The sequence below is a fragment of the Ahaetulla prasina genome, chromosome 7 (genome assembly GCF_028640845.1).
Source record: "Ahaetulla prasina isolate Xishuangbanna chromosome 7, ASM2864084v1, whole genome shotgun sequence".
Classification (NCBI taxonomy): domain Eukaryota; kingdom Metazoa; phylum Chordata; class Lepidosauria; order Squamata; family Colubridae; genus Ahaetulla; species Ahaetulla prasina.
The window spans coordinates 39,020,349-39,032,901 of record NC_080545.1 but is presented as its reverse complement, the minus strand read 5'-3'; positions in this window follow the sequence as shown (position 1 = coordinate 39,032,901).

The window sequence follows — 12,553 nt, the reverse complement described above, 5'->3', positions numbered from 1 at the left end:
AGGAGGTTTTCCGAGGCCTTTTTTTGATGCAAAAATAGCAACTTGCCATATGCTTGAATGTCTTTTAAGACTTGGCCACCAAAATTGTCTTTTAAGAAGATGTGTTTTACAAATCCAAATGTCCTGCCATTTTGGCATCATGGCATCGTTGTAGGATGGTTTCTCTGAGTGATAGAGGAACATATAGTTTTGTTCCAATCCAAGCTAGTCCATCACGTGTGCATTCATGGGAATGTAAGTCATCGGTGTTTAAAGCTTCTTTAAATGACTTGGTTAGTTCATCTGGGAGTGAGGTCAGCTTGGGTGGCTTCTAGTTATGCTGGAGCTGCCAACTGTTGCAGAGTATTGGTGAACCAGGGCGAGTGCAATTGTATTGGGGCAACTGAGAGAGCATCTGCTAAGTTTTTCCTCCCGGAATGTAATGTAAGTGAAATTAAAGCGGTTAAAAATATTGAGCCCAGCCTTGTTTAGGAAAGTTTTCTAGGAGTTTTAGGGCCTCTAGATTTTTGTGGTCAGTCCAAACTTCAAAGGATGATTTGAACCTTCTAAGAAATGTCTCCATGTTAGAGCCCAATGAACTGCAAATGCTTCCTTTTCCCAAATAGCCCATCGCCTTTCAGTTTCAGTCAATTTTAGAAGTGAGCACAGGGTTGTAGTTTACCATCAGGATTGTTTTGGAGCAAAACGGCTCCGACTGCTACATCACTGGCATCTGCTTGTATTACAAAGGAACATCCATGTCAGGGTGTTTAAAATAGGTTCCAGCAAAGAGTCGTTTCAATTTTTCAAATGCTGCTTGACATTCCATTGTCCATTCGAAATGATGGTTTGGGTTTAGTGTCTCCTTTAGTTTTAGAGGTTGGTGATTGGTAAAGCAATTTGAGCAAAGGAGGATGAATTGATAGAAATTTCGAATCCTAAAAACTTTGAGCTGTTTGTGTGCGTGGGGGCCCATTCCAAAACAGCTTTCACTTTTTCTGGATCCATTTCTAACCCATCAGCTGAAATCGATACCCTAAGTAGTCTATTTTAGTTTGATGGAAATCACATTTGGATAGCTTGCAATACAGTTCTGCAGATAATAACTTTTGAGAACTGCTCTTACTAGTTTAATATGTTCTTCCATAGTTTCTGTATAGATAAGTATGTCGTCAAGGTAGACAAGAACCCTTTGAACAAATGCTGATGGAGTATTTCATTTATCAGTTGCATAAAACTACAGGCGCCCCTCCAAAAGGCAGTACTGAAACTGGAAACATCCTAGTGGACAGTTGAAAGCGGTTTTCCATTCATCCCCTCTTTATACGAACTCTGTAGTAGCTTCGCAGGTCCAATTTGGTGAAGAACTTCCTTCTAATGTGCTAACATATCTTTCATGAGTGGCATGGGTATATATTTCACTGCGTTAAATTTCTATAGTCAACTATAAGGCGAAAGAGCCATCTTTCTTTTTCCCGGAACATCACTGGCGCGCCACGAGGCCTAGCTGGTTGGATAAACCCGCTCTAGGCCGATTATTAAAATTTAAATTAAAAAGTTAAAAATATTAAAACCCAATTAAAATACATCACTAATTATGCCAGTCCCGCTTTAATGAATAAATATGTTTTGAGCTCACGACGGAAGGTCCAAGATCGGGCACTTGACGAGACCGGGGAAGTTCGTTCCAGGCGTCACTGCCCCCACAGAGAAGGCCCTACTCCTGGGGCCGCCAGCCGACACTGTTTGGCGGACGGCACCTGAGAGACCCTCTCTGTCGGCGTGACGGTCGGTGGGAGGCAAAAGGTAACAGCAGGCGGTCTCGTAAGTACCCGGGTCCTAAGCCATGGAGCGCTTTAAAGATAGTTACCAAAATCTTGAAGCGCACCCGAAAGACCACAGGAAGCCAGTGCAAGCTACGGAGCAGCGATGTCACGTGGGAGCCACGAACGGCTCCCGTTACTACTCGCGCAGCCGCATTCTGGACTAGCTGCAGCCTCCGGGTGCACCTCAAGGGCAGCCCCATGTAGAGAGCATTGCAATAATCCAGCCTAGACGTAACCAGAGCGTGAGTGACCGTGCATAAGGCATCCCGATCAAGGAAGGGACGCAACTGGCGAACCAGGCGAACCTGGTAAAAGGCCCTCCTGGCGACGGCCGCCAGGTGTTCATCAAAAGACAGCCGCCCACCCAGGAGGACCCCCAAGTTGCGACCCCCCTCCTTTGGGGCCACTACCTCCCCCCCAACAGTCAGCTGCGGATGCAGCTGACTGTACCGGGATGCCGGCATCCACAGCCACTCCGTCTTGGAGGGATTGAGCTTGAGTCTGTTTCTCCCCATCCAGACCCGTACAGCTTCCAGGCACCGGGACAGCACTTCGACCGCTTCGTTGGGGTGGTCCGGGTGGAAAAGTACAGCTGAGTATCATCAGCGTACAGATGATAACTCACCCGAAACCACTGATGACCTCACCCAGCGGTTCATATAGATGTTGAACAGGGTGGGCGAGAGAATCGACCCTGAGGCACCCCACAAGTGAGGCGCCTCGAGCGACCTCTGCCCCCTGTCAACACCATCTGCGACCGGTCAGAGAGATAGGAGGAGAACCACCGATAAACGGTGCCCCCACTCCCAATCCTCCAACCGGCGCAGCAGGATACCATGGTCGATGGTATCGAAAGCCGCTGAGAGATCTAATAGGACCAAGGCAGAGGAGCAACCTGTCCCTGGCCCTCCAGAGGTCATCCACCAACGCGACCAAAGCCGTCTCCGTGCTATAACCGGTCGGAAGCGGACTGGAACGGGTCCAGATAGACAGTTTCCTCCAGGTGCCGGGGAGCTGCCATGCAACCTCTCAACAACCTTCGCCACAAAGCGAAGGTTGGAGACTGACGATAATTACTCAAAATAGCTGGGTCCAGGAAGGCTTCTTGAGGAGAGGTCTCACCACCGCCTCCTTCAAGGCGCGGGAAAACCCTTCCATCAAAGAAGCATTTATAATCCCCTGGAGCCAGCCTCGTGTCACTTCCTGAGCAGCCAGCACTAACCAGGAAGGGCACGGGTCCAGTAAACATGTAGTTGCATGTAACCTCCCCAGCAACCTGTCCATGTCCCCGGGAGCCACAGAATCAAACTCATCCCAAATAACCTCAACAAGACGTGTCTCTGTCGTCCCGGCTGGATCATCGCAATCTTGGTCCAAACTATCCCGAAGCTGAACGATTTTATTGTATAGATAACCGTTAAACTCCTCAGCTCGTCCCTGTAAGGGGTCATCCCGTCACTCTTGATGGAGGAGGGAACGGGTCACCGACAGGGGCGGGCGGTTATCTGCCGATGCAATGAGGGTGGAAACGTAGAGACGCTTCGCCTCCCTCATTGCCACTAGGTAGGTCCTAGTAAAGGACCTCACTAGTGTCCGATCAGCCTCGGAACGGCTAGACCTCCAAACACTCTCCAGGCGTCTTCTCCGGCATTTCATCTCTCTCAGCTCCTCGGAAAACCAGGGAGCCAATTGAGATCTACGCCGGGTCAGAGGCCACAAAGGCGCGACACGGTCCAAAGCCCCAGCCGTGGCCCGTTCCCAGGCCGCAACCAGTTCTTCAGTCGTGCCGTGGGTAAGATCCTCAGGAAGCGGCCCAAGCTCCGTCAGGAACCTCTCCGGGTCCATCAGGCGCCTGGGACGGAACCAACGCATTGGCTCCGTCTCCCTGCGGTGGTGAGCGGCGGTCTGAAAGTCTAGGCGAAGAAGAAAATGATCTGACCATGACACCGGTTCTTTCACTAAATCTCCTAAATCCAGATCATTTACCCACTGACCAGAGATAAAAATCAAGTCTAGCCTCCCCAATGTGTGTAGGGCCATCAGTTACTTGAATCAGGTCCAAGGCCGTCATGGAGGCCTGGAACTCCTGAACCATCGACAAGCCGGCAGATGGCAGGTTGAAATCCCCCAAGACCAGTAGTCTGGGGATCTCCACTGCCACGCCAGCAAGCACCTCTAGCAGTTCAGGTAGGGCTGTAGTCACGCAGCAAAGAGCCAGGTACGTGATCAACAGCCCCATCTGATTCCGGTGGCCCCACTTTACAAGGAGGGATTCACAGCCAGCTATCTGAGGAACAGTGGACTCCCTCGGCTCCAGACTTTCTTTAATCACAACCGCCACCCCCCCACCCCTACCTTGGGTCCTCGGCTGATGGAATGCACGGAAACCGGACACAGTTCGACCAGGGTACACCTTCTGTGCCCAACCAGGTCTCCGTAATGCCCATAAGGTCCGCGGACTCCCTCTGAATAAGATCACAAATCAGGGGAGCCTTGTTAACCACGGACCGGGCATTGCAAAGCATCAGCCTAAGACCCAAGCTCTGAGGGTCTTGACCATCCGGGGAACGAGTGAGGACTGGGGGGCCGGAGCACGTGATCGCTTTTAAACATCGAACATAAACATTTCTCTGTCTATTATTAATATATATTAATATACCTCTCATAAAGGCCTTACTGGCATCCCAAAGCATTTCTATAGAGGTTCCCTTATTCAAATTGTAATCAAAAAATTCTTTCATCTGCTTTTTATATTGATTTACATTATCCTGGTATCTAAACAAATTTTCATTTAATCTCCATGTTCTTCTGCCTTCTTTTCCATATTGCAATCCCATCCAAACAGGACTATGATCAGATAAACATCTTGAAAATATCTTAATTTTCTTAACCCTAAAAAGCAAATCATTAGAAATTAATATAAAATCAATATGTGAAAAAGATCAATGCCTATCAGAAAAAAAGTATAATCTCTTTTCTCCAGGTTCCGTAATCTCCATACATCTCTCAACTCAAAATCTTCTATCATCTCAAAAAAAGACTTAGGAAGCTTTGCATGTGCAGATATCTTTTTAGAGGAAATTCTCTTGTCCTTTTGTGTATCAATTACTCCATTCCAATCTCCTAATATGATATATGATTTATAATCCCATAGAATCAACTTATCATGCAACATTCTGTAGTATTTTTCTTGTTACTGATTGGGTGCATATATATATCAAGCAAAAGAATCTTTTTTGTTTCTAATATAAGTTCAATGGCAATATATCTTCCATAAGTATCTGCCTCTATTAACTTGGCTGGCATATCTTTTCTCAAATATACCACTATACCATTTTTCTTGTCCACAGCCGAGGCAACAAAGTGTTTACCTAGTTTTGAGTTTATTAAGTATTTCTGATCTGATGATTTAATATGAGTTTCTTGTAAGCAAATCACATCATTTCTAAATTGTTTCAAATAATGAAATATTTTTCTTCTCTTCTGAGCTGAATTCAAACCATTAACATTCCAAGTCAGAATTTTATTTGCCATTTCTGGCCTCCTGAAGCTTTTGAACAATCAGCTGAAGATCCTCCTCCCGTATCTACGGCCTTGCTCCTCCCACAGCTTCTGTGACAGTATCCTGACCTTTACTTTGAGTTTGTAGCTCCTTTTCTTTACGCTTGAAGGCTCCCCTCGTCACTCTTTGTTCTTGTGGTTGTTCCTCAGATGATAACATCACTGGGGTCACCTCAGCTTCCACACTCATTTGGGTCTCTTGAATTGTTTTTTCTATTACTTCTATTTCAAGTTTCAGCACAGTAGAAAGAAAATCTTTGGCATTAAGTACAGTATCAATACGATATCTTCTTCCTTGATAAAACACTGTCAAAACAACTGGAACTTCCCATCTAAATTGAATCTGATATTTTTTAAGTTCATGTGTAAAAAATATAAAGTCTTTCCTATCCCTTAGCATCTTGGGAGGAATCTCTTTCAAAATCTTCAGCTCCTGGTCTGCTATTCTCAACTTTTTCTGATATGCAACTTGCAAAATCTGATTTCTCACTGTCCTTTTCAAAAAGTAAACCACAATGTCTCTAGGAAGTTTCTTCTGCCTAGCAATCCAGGAATTAACTCTATAAATTTTATCAATTTGATAAGCAATCTCTTGTGGGTCAAGTTCAATAAATTCAGCCAGGGCTTCTGATAGATTTTTTTTTAATCTTCACCTTATTCAGCCAGGGCTTCTGATAGAATTTTTTTTAAATCTTCACCTTTTTCTTCCTGTTAATCCCCTAATTCTCAGAGTTCCTTCCATCATTCTGTACTGCATCACCACCATGTGATCTTCATTTTTATCCAATTTTATTTGCATTCCTCCCATTTTGTTTTCTAATTGCTGGTTTGATTGGACTATTTCTTGCACTTCCTCCTCCAAACTCTCCAATTTATTTGCCAAACCTTGAAAAGCCATCAAAATATCTTCTCTTATCTGTTTATTATTTTCTTTTATTTCTTCTCTTATTTTCTCATTATTGTCAATAATAATAATAATAATAATAATAATAATAATAATAATAATAATAATAATAATAATAATAATAATAATAATAATAATAATAATAATAACAACAACAATAATAATAATTATAATTATTATTATTATTATTTAATTTTTATACTGCCCTTCTCCCAAAGGACACAGCCAGATAAAAACCAACAATAAATAGATACAATACAAATACAAATAAAAACACTGATAAAAAAAACTTTTTAAATTTGGCCCCTAAATTAAAATACATAAAACCATAAAACCCCATTTAAAATGACAAATAATAATACTAATTCTATGCCAGTCCTGCGTGGAAGAATAAATACGTCTTCAGCTCGCAATGGAAGGTCCGGAGATCAGGAAGTTGACAAAGTCCTGGGGGAAGCTCGTTCCAGAGGATAGGGGCCCCCACAGAGAAGGCCCTCCCACTGGGGGCCGCCAGCTGACATTGTTTGGCTGACGGCACCCTGAGGAGGCCCTCCCTATGGGAGCGCATGGGTCGGTGGGAGGCAAACAGTGGCAGAAGGCGATCCCATAGATAACTCGGTCCCAAGCCATGGAGCGCTTTAAAGATGGTAACCAACACCTTGAAGTGCACCCGGAAGACCACAGGCAGCCAGTGCAGCTTGCGCAGGAGAGGTGTTATATGGGAGCCACGAGTGGCTCCCTCTATCACCCGCACAGCCGCATTCTGGACCAACTGAAGCTTCCAGGTGCTCTTCAAGGAGAGCCCCATGTAGAGAGCATTGCAGTAGTCCAGGCGAGAAGTGACGAGAGCATGAGTGACTGTGCATAGGGAATCCTGGTCTAGAAAGGGGCGCAACTGGCGAATCAGGCGTACCTGATAAAAAGCTCTCCTGGAGATGGTCGTCAGATGTTCTTCAAAGGACAACCGCCCATCCAGGAGAACGCCCAAGTTGCACACCCTCTCCATCGGGGCCAGTGACTCGCCCCCAACAGTTAGCCGTGGCTGCAGCTGGATGTACCAGAATGCCGGCATCCACAGCCACTCCGTCTTGGAGGGGTTGAGCTTGAGCCTGTTACTCCCCATCCAGACCCGCACGGCCTACAGACACCGGGACAGCACTTCGACAGCTTCGTTGGGGTGGCCTGGGGTGGAAATGTACAGCTGAGTGTCATCAGCGTACAGTTGGTAACTCACCCCAAAACCACTGATGATCTCACCCAGCGGCTTCATATAGATGTTGAACAGGAGAGGCGAGAGAACTGACCCCTGCGGCACCCCACACATGAGGCGCCTCATGGTCAATCTCTGGCCTCCTGCCAACACTGTCTGCGACCGGTCGGAGAGATAATAATAATAATAATAATAATAATAATAATAATAATAATAATAATAATAATAATAATAATAATAATAATAATAATAATAATAATAATTTAATTTGTATACTGCCTTTCTCCCGAAGGACTCAGGGCGGTTAACAGCCAAATAAAATAACAGTCAAGACACATACAATATTACTAAAAACAATAATTAAAAAACTTATTAAATTTGGCCCAAATTTTAAAATACTTTCAAACCCTATAAAACTAATTAAAATTTAAAACCCATAAAATCATCTAAAAAATTAAAATTCAAGCCAGTCCAGCTTGAGAGAATAGTATGTCTTAAGTTCGCGGTGAAAGGTCCAAAGGTCAGGTAGCTGTCGAAGTCCAGGGGGAAGTTCGTTCCACAGGGTGGGAGCCCCGACAGAGAAGGCCCTTCCCCTGGGGGCTACCAGCCGACATTGCTTGGCTGACGGCACCCTAAGGAGTCCCTCTCTGTGAGAGCACATGGGTCGATGTACAAGATGGCAGCAGGCGGTCCCATAAATAACCTGATCCTAAGCCATGGAGCGCTTTGAAGGTGGTAATCAACACCTTGAAGCGCACCCAAAAGACAACAGGCAGCCAGTGCAGTCTGCGCAGGATAGGTGTTATATGGGAGCTCCGAACCGCTCCCTCTATCACCTGCGCAGCTGCATTCTGGACTAACTGAAGCCTCCGGGTGCTCTTCAAGGGGAGCCCCATGTAGAGAGCATTGCAATAGTCCAGGCGAGAAGTAACCAGAGCATGAGTGACTGTGCATAAGGAATCCCGGTCTAGAAAGGGGCGCAACTGGCGAATCAGGCGAACCTGATGAAAAGCTCTCCTGGAGACGGTCGCCAAATGTTCTTCAAAAGACAACCGATCATCCAGGAGAACGCCAAGGTTGCGCACCCTCTCCATCGGGGCCAATGACTCGCCCCCAACAGTCAGCCGCAATTGCAACTGACTGTACCGGGATGCCGGCATCCACAGCCACTCCGTCTTGGAGGGGTTGAGCTTGAGCCTGTTACTCCCCATCCAGACCCGTATGGCTTCCAAACACTGGGACAGCAATTCGACAGCTTCGTTGGGGTGGCCTGGGGTGGAGAAGTACAGCTGTGTATCGTCAGCGTACAGTTGGTAACTCATCCCAAAGCCACTGATGATCTCACCCAGCGGCTTCATATAGGTGTTGAACAGGAGAGGTGAGAGAATCGACCCCTGGGGCACCCCATACATGAGGCGCCTCGTGGTCGATCTCTGCCCCCCTGCCAACACCGTCTGCGACCAGTCAGAGATAGGAGGAGAACCACCGCAGAACGGTGTCTCCCACTCCTAAACCCTCCAACCGGTGCAGCAAGATTCCATGGTCGATGGTATCAAAAGCCACTCAGAGATCTAACAGGACCAGGGCAGAGGAATAACCACTGTCCCAGGCCAACCAGAGATCATCAACCAACACGACTAAAGCTGTCTCGGTGCTGTATCCAGGCCGAAAGCCAGACTGGAACGGGTCTAGATAGACCGTTTCATCCAGGAACTGGGGTAGCTGACGTGCCACCACACTCTCTACAACCTTCACCACAAAGCGAAGGTTGGAGACAGGACGATAATTACCTAAAATGGCCGGGTCCAGGGAAGGCTTCTTGAGGAGAGGCCTCACCACCGCCTCTTTCAAGGCAGAGGGGACAGTGCCCTCCAACAAAGAATCATTAATAATCCCCTGGAGCCAGCCCCGTGTCACCTCCTGTGTGGCCAGCACCAACCAGGAGGAACACGGGTCCAGTAAACATGTAGTGGCAACCAGCCGTCCCAGTAACCTGTCCATCTCCTTTGGAGTCACAGGGTCAAACTCCTCCCAAACAGTCTCAACAAGACGAGGCTCAGGAGTCTCACCCGGATCTATCCAATTTTGGTCCAACCCGTCCCGAAGCTGAGCGATTTTATCGTGCAGATACGCACTAAAATCCTCGGCACGACCCTGTAGGGGGTCATCCCACGTCTCCACCTGAAGGAGAGAGCGGGTCACCCGAAACAGGGCAGCCGGGCGATTATCTGCCGATGCAATAATGGAGGAAACGTAGGTACGTTTAGCCTCCCTCAATGCCACCAGATAGGTCTGAATAAATGACATAACTCGTGATCGGTCAGCTTCTGAATGGGTGGACCTCCAGGCACTCTCTAGGCGTCTTTTCCGGCGCTTCATCTCCCTCAGCTCCTCAGAGAACCAAGGGGCTGGTTGAGACCTGTGCCGGGTCAGAGGCCGCAAAAGCACGACATGGTCCAAAGCCCCAGCCGTGGCCCGTTCCCAGGCCGCGACTAGTTCTTCAGCGGTGCCGCAGGCCAGATTCTCAGGAAATGGCCCAAACTCCATCAGGAACCTTTCCGGGTCCATCAGGCGCCTGGGACGGAACCAACGCATTGGTTCCATCTCCCTGCGGTGTTGAGTAGCGGTCCAAAAGTCCAGACGAAGAAGAGAATGATCTGACCATGACAAAGGCTCAACGACTAAATCATTTAATACCAGATCATTCAACCACTGGCCTGAGAAAAAATCAGATCTAGTGTGCCTCCCCCGATGTGAGTAGGGCCGTCCACTAATTGAGTCAGGTCCATGGCCGTCATGGAAGCCATGAACTCCCTAGCCGTCGAGGATGCCACGCCAGCTGATGGCAAATTGAAATCCCCCATGACCAACAGTCTAGGGGTCTCAACTGCCAACCCGGCAAGCATCTCCAACAGTTCGGGCAGGGCTGTTGTCACGCAGCAAGGAGCCAGGTACGTGATCAACAAGCCCACCTAAGTCCTACGACCCCACTTCACATAGAGGGATTCACAACCAGCTATCTGAGGCACAGTGGTCTCCCTCGGTTCCAGGCTTTCCTTGATAATGGCCGCCACCCCCCCACACCTACCTTGGGCCCTCGGCTGATGGAATGCTCAGAAACCTGGTGGGCACATCTCAACTAGGGGGACCCCCTCTTCCGTGCCCAACCAGGTCTCCGTAATGTCCATAACGTCCGTGGTCCCCTCCTGAATTAGATCTAAAATCAGGAGGCTTTGTTCACCACGGACCTTGTATTGCATAACATCAGCCGGAGGCCCAAGTCCTGAGTACTCTGGCCACTCGGGGAACGGGAAAAGTCTGAGGGGCCGGAGCATGCGATCGCTCTTAAATAGCGAGGGCGCACCCCAAAACATGATATGGCCCCCCACTTTCACCATATCTGCCCCTCCCCCTTACCATGTCAATAAGACAGTCCTGATAAACTGGAACGGAACCCTCCCCTGTCACCCCTGGACCTGTTACCTTATCGCCACGAACACACGTTGGACTTGGCACCCTCCCCGACGGGTTTCCTCCCAACCCGTCCTTACCCTCCCTTCCTTTAAAAAACCCTTGATTGAAAACTTATTTAAAAACCCCCAAAGATTCTTCTTGGACGCATGCCACCTCTCTGGGTCCCAAGACCCTTCATTAAGGCAGGCCCTCGATAACGTGGAGGGCCACTCTTGCGAGGCGGGGGAATCTCGCAAGCGAAGAAGTTCAATAAGTGAATATCTCATAAGGAAAAAGGAAAAAGGTGACCCTGATCGATATAGATAATAAATAAAATCTATTTCAGTTTCATTAGGTCCATTTAGGGCCTGGTGCAAGATGGAAAAAAAGTTCGACAGTCAGTCTTCCAAGGCAAAAGCCCTGGCAATAGTCGAATAAAAATAAATAATAAATAGTCTGATGGATGACAGTCACAGACCACTTCAAAGCACACAGGACCAGGATGACACGGACCATAATAGGGGTTGACGCAGCCAGCAGAGTATATCTCCCTCGTCCCTCCATTTCCACTGTCACCTCTATCACTCCGTCCCTCCATATGACTCAGCCCCATCATAGGCATTCCGAAACAGTCCAGCCAGATTACATCCCCGAGGATCGCTCCAACCTCTATCTTCCCCACCAATGTCCTCAGGCAAGGCAGGAATTGTCCGGGAAGCCAAAAACTCCAAAAATAGACAGGGCGGCAAAAGATGCCGCAGATGGAATCGCTGTCACTGGGAAGTCACAGCCACAGCCATTGGAGAGTCCCAGCTGGCAATGGAAGTCCTTATCGGCTATGGGAAAATCCCCTTCACCGATAGGTAAATGCCCAGCTGGGAAGATGTCATCCGAAGAAGCCGATGGACAGCCACCGCCAGGAAGCCGCCAGACAGCAAACAAAAATCCTTTTGTTGCGGCCCTCAGGCCCCCAAGCCGGAACGGCTGGGACAGGACAGGCCGGGACGCCGCCCCACACGCCCAAAATGGACGGCGCCACACGCCGCTTGCCTCCCCGACTCAGTTCTCGGCGACCAAGGATTTTTCACAAGGCCCGAAGGTCTCACACGGTCGCCAAGATGTTCCCACATCGAATTGGGGGGCATAGCCTGCCTGGCGGCGGGTCCAGGCGCCGCATCGGCTCAGGATCATCTAGCCCACCATTCCTCGGAGATCAAAACGCCACCATTTTCATGCATGCGCAGAAGAAAAAAAAAAGATAAGAGGAGAACCACCGAAAAACGGTGCCTCCCACTCCCAAACTCCCCAGCCGGTGCAGCAGGATACCATAGTTGATGGTATCAAAAGCCGCTGAAAGATCTAAAAGGACCAGGGCAGAGGAATAACCTTGTCCCGAGCCCTCCAGAGATCATCAACCAATGCGACCAAAGCCATCTCTGTGCTATACTCAGGTCGAAAGCCGGACTGGAACGGGTCCAGATAGACCGTTTCATCCAGGTATGTGCCACCACACTCTCAACAACCTTTGCCACGAAGTGAAGGTTGGAGACGGGACAGTAGTTTCCCAAAACAGCTGGGTCCAGGGAAGGCTTCTTGAAGAGGGGCCTCACCACCGCCTCT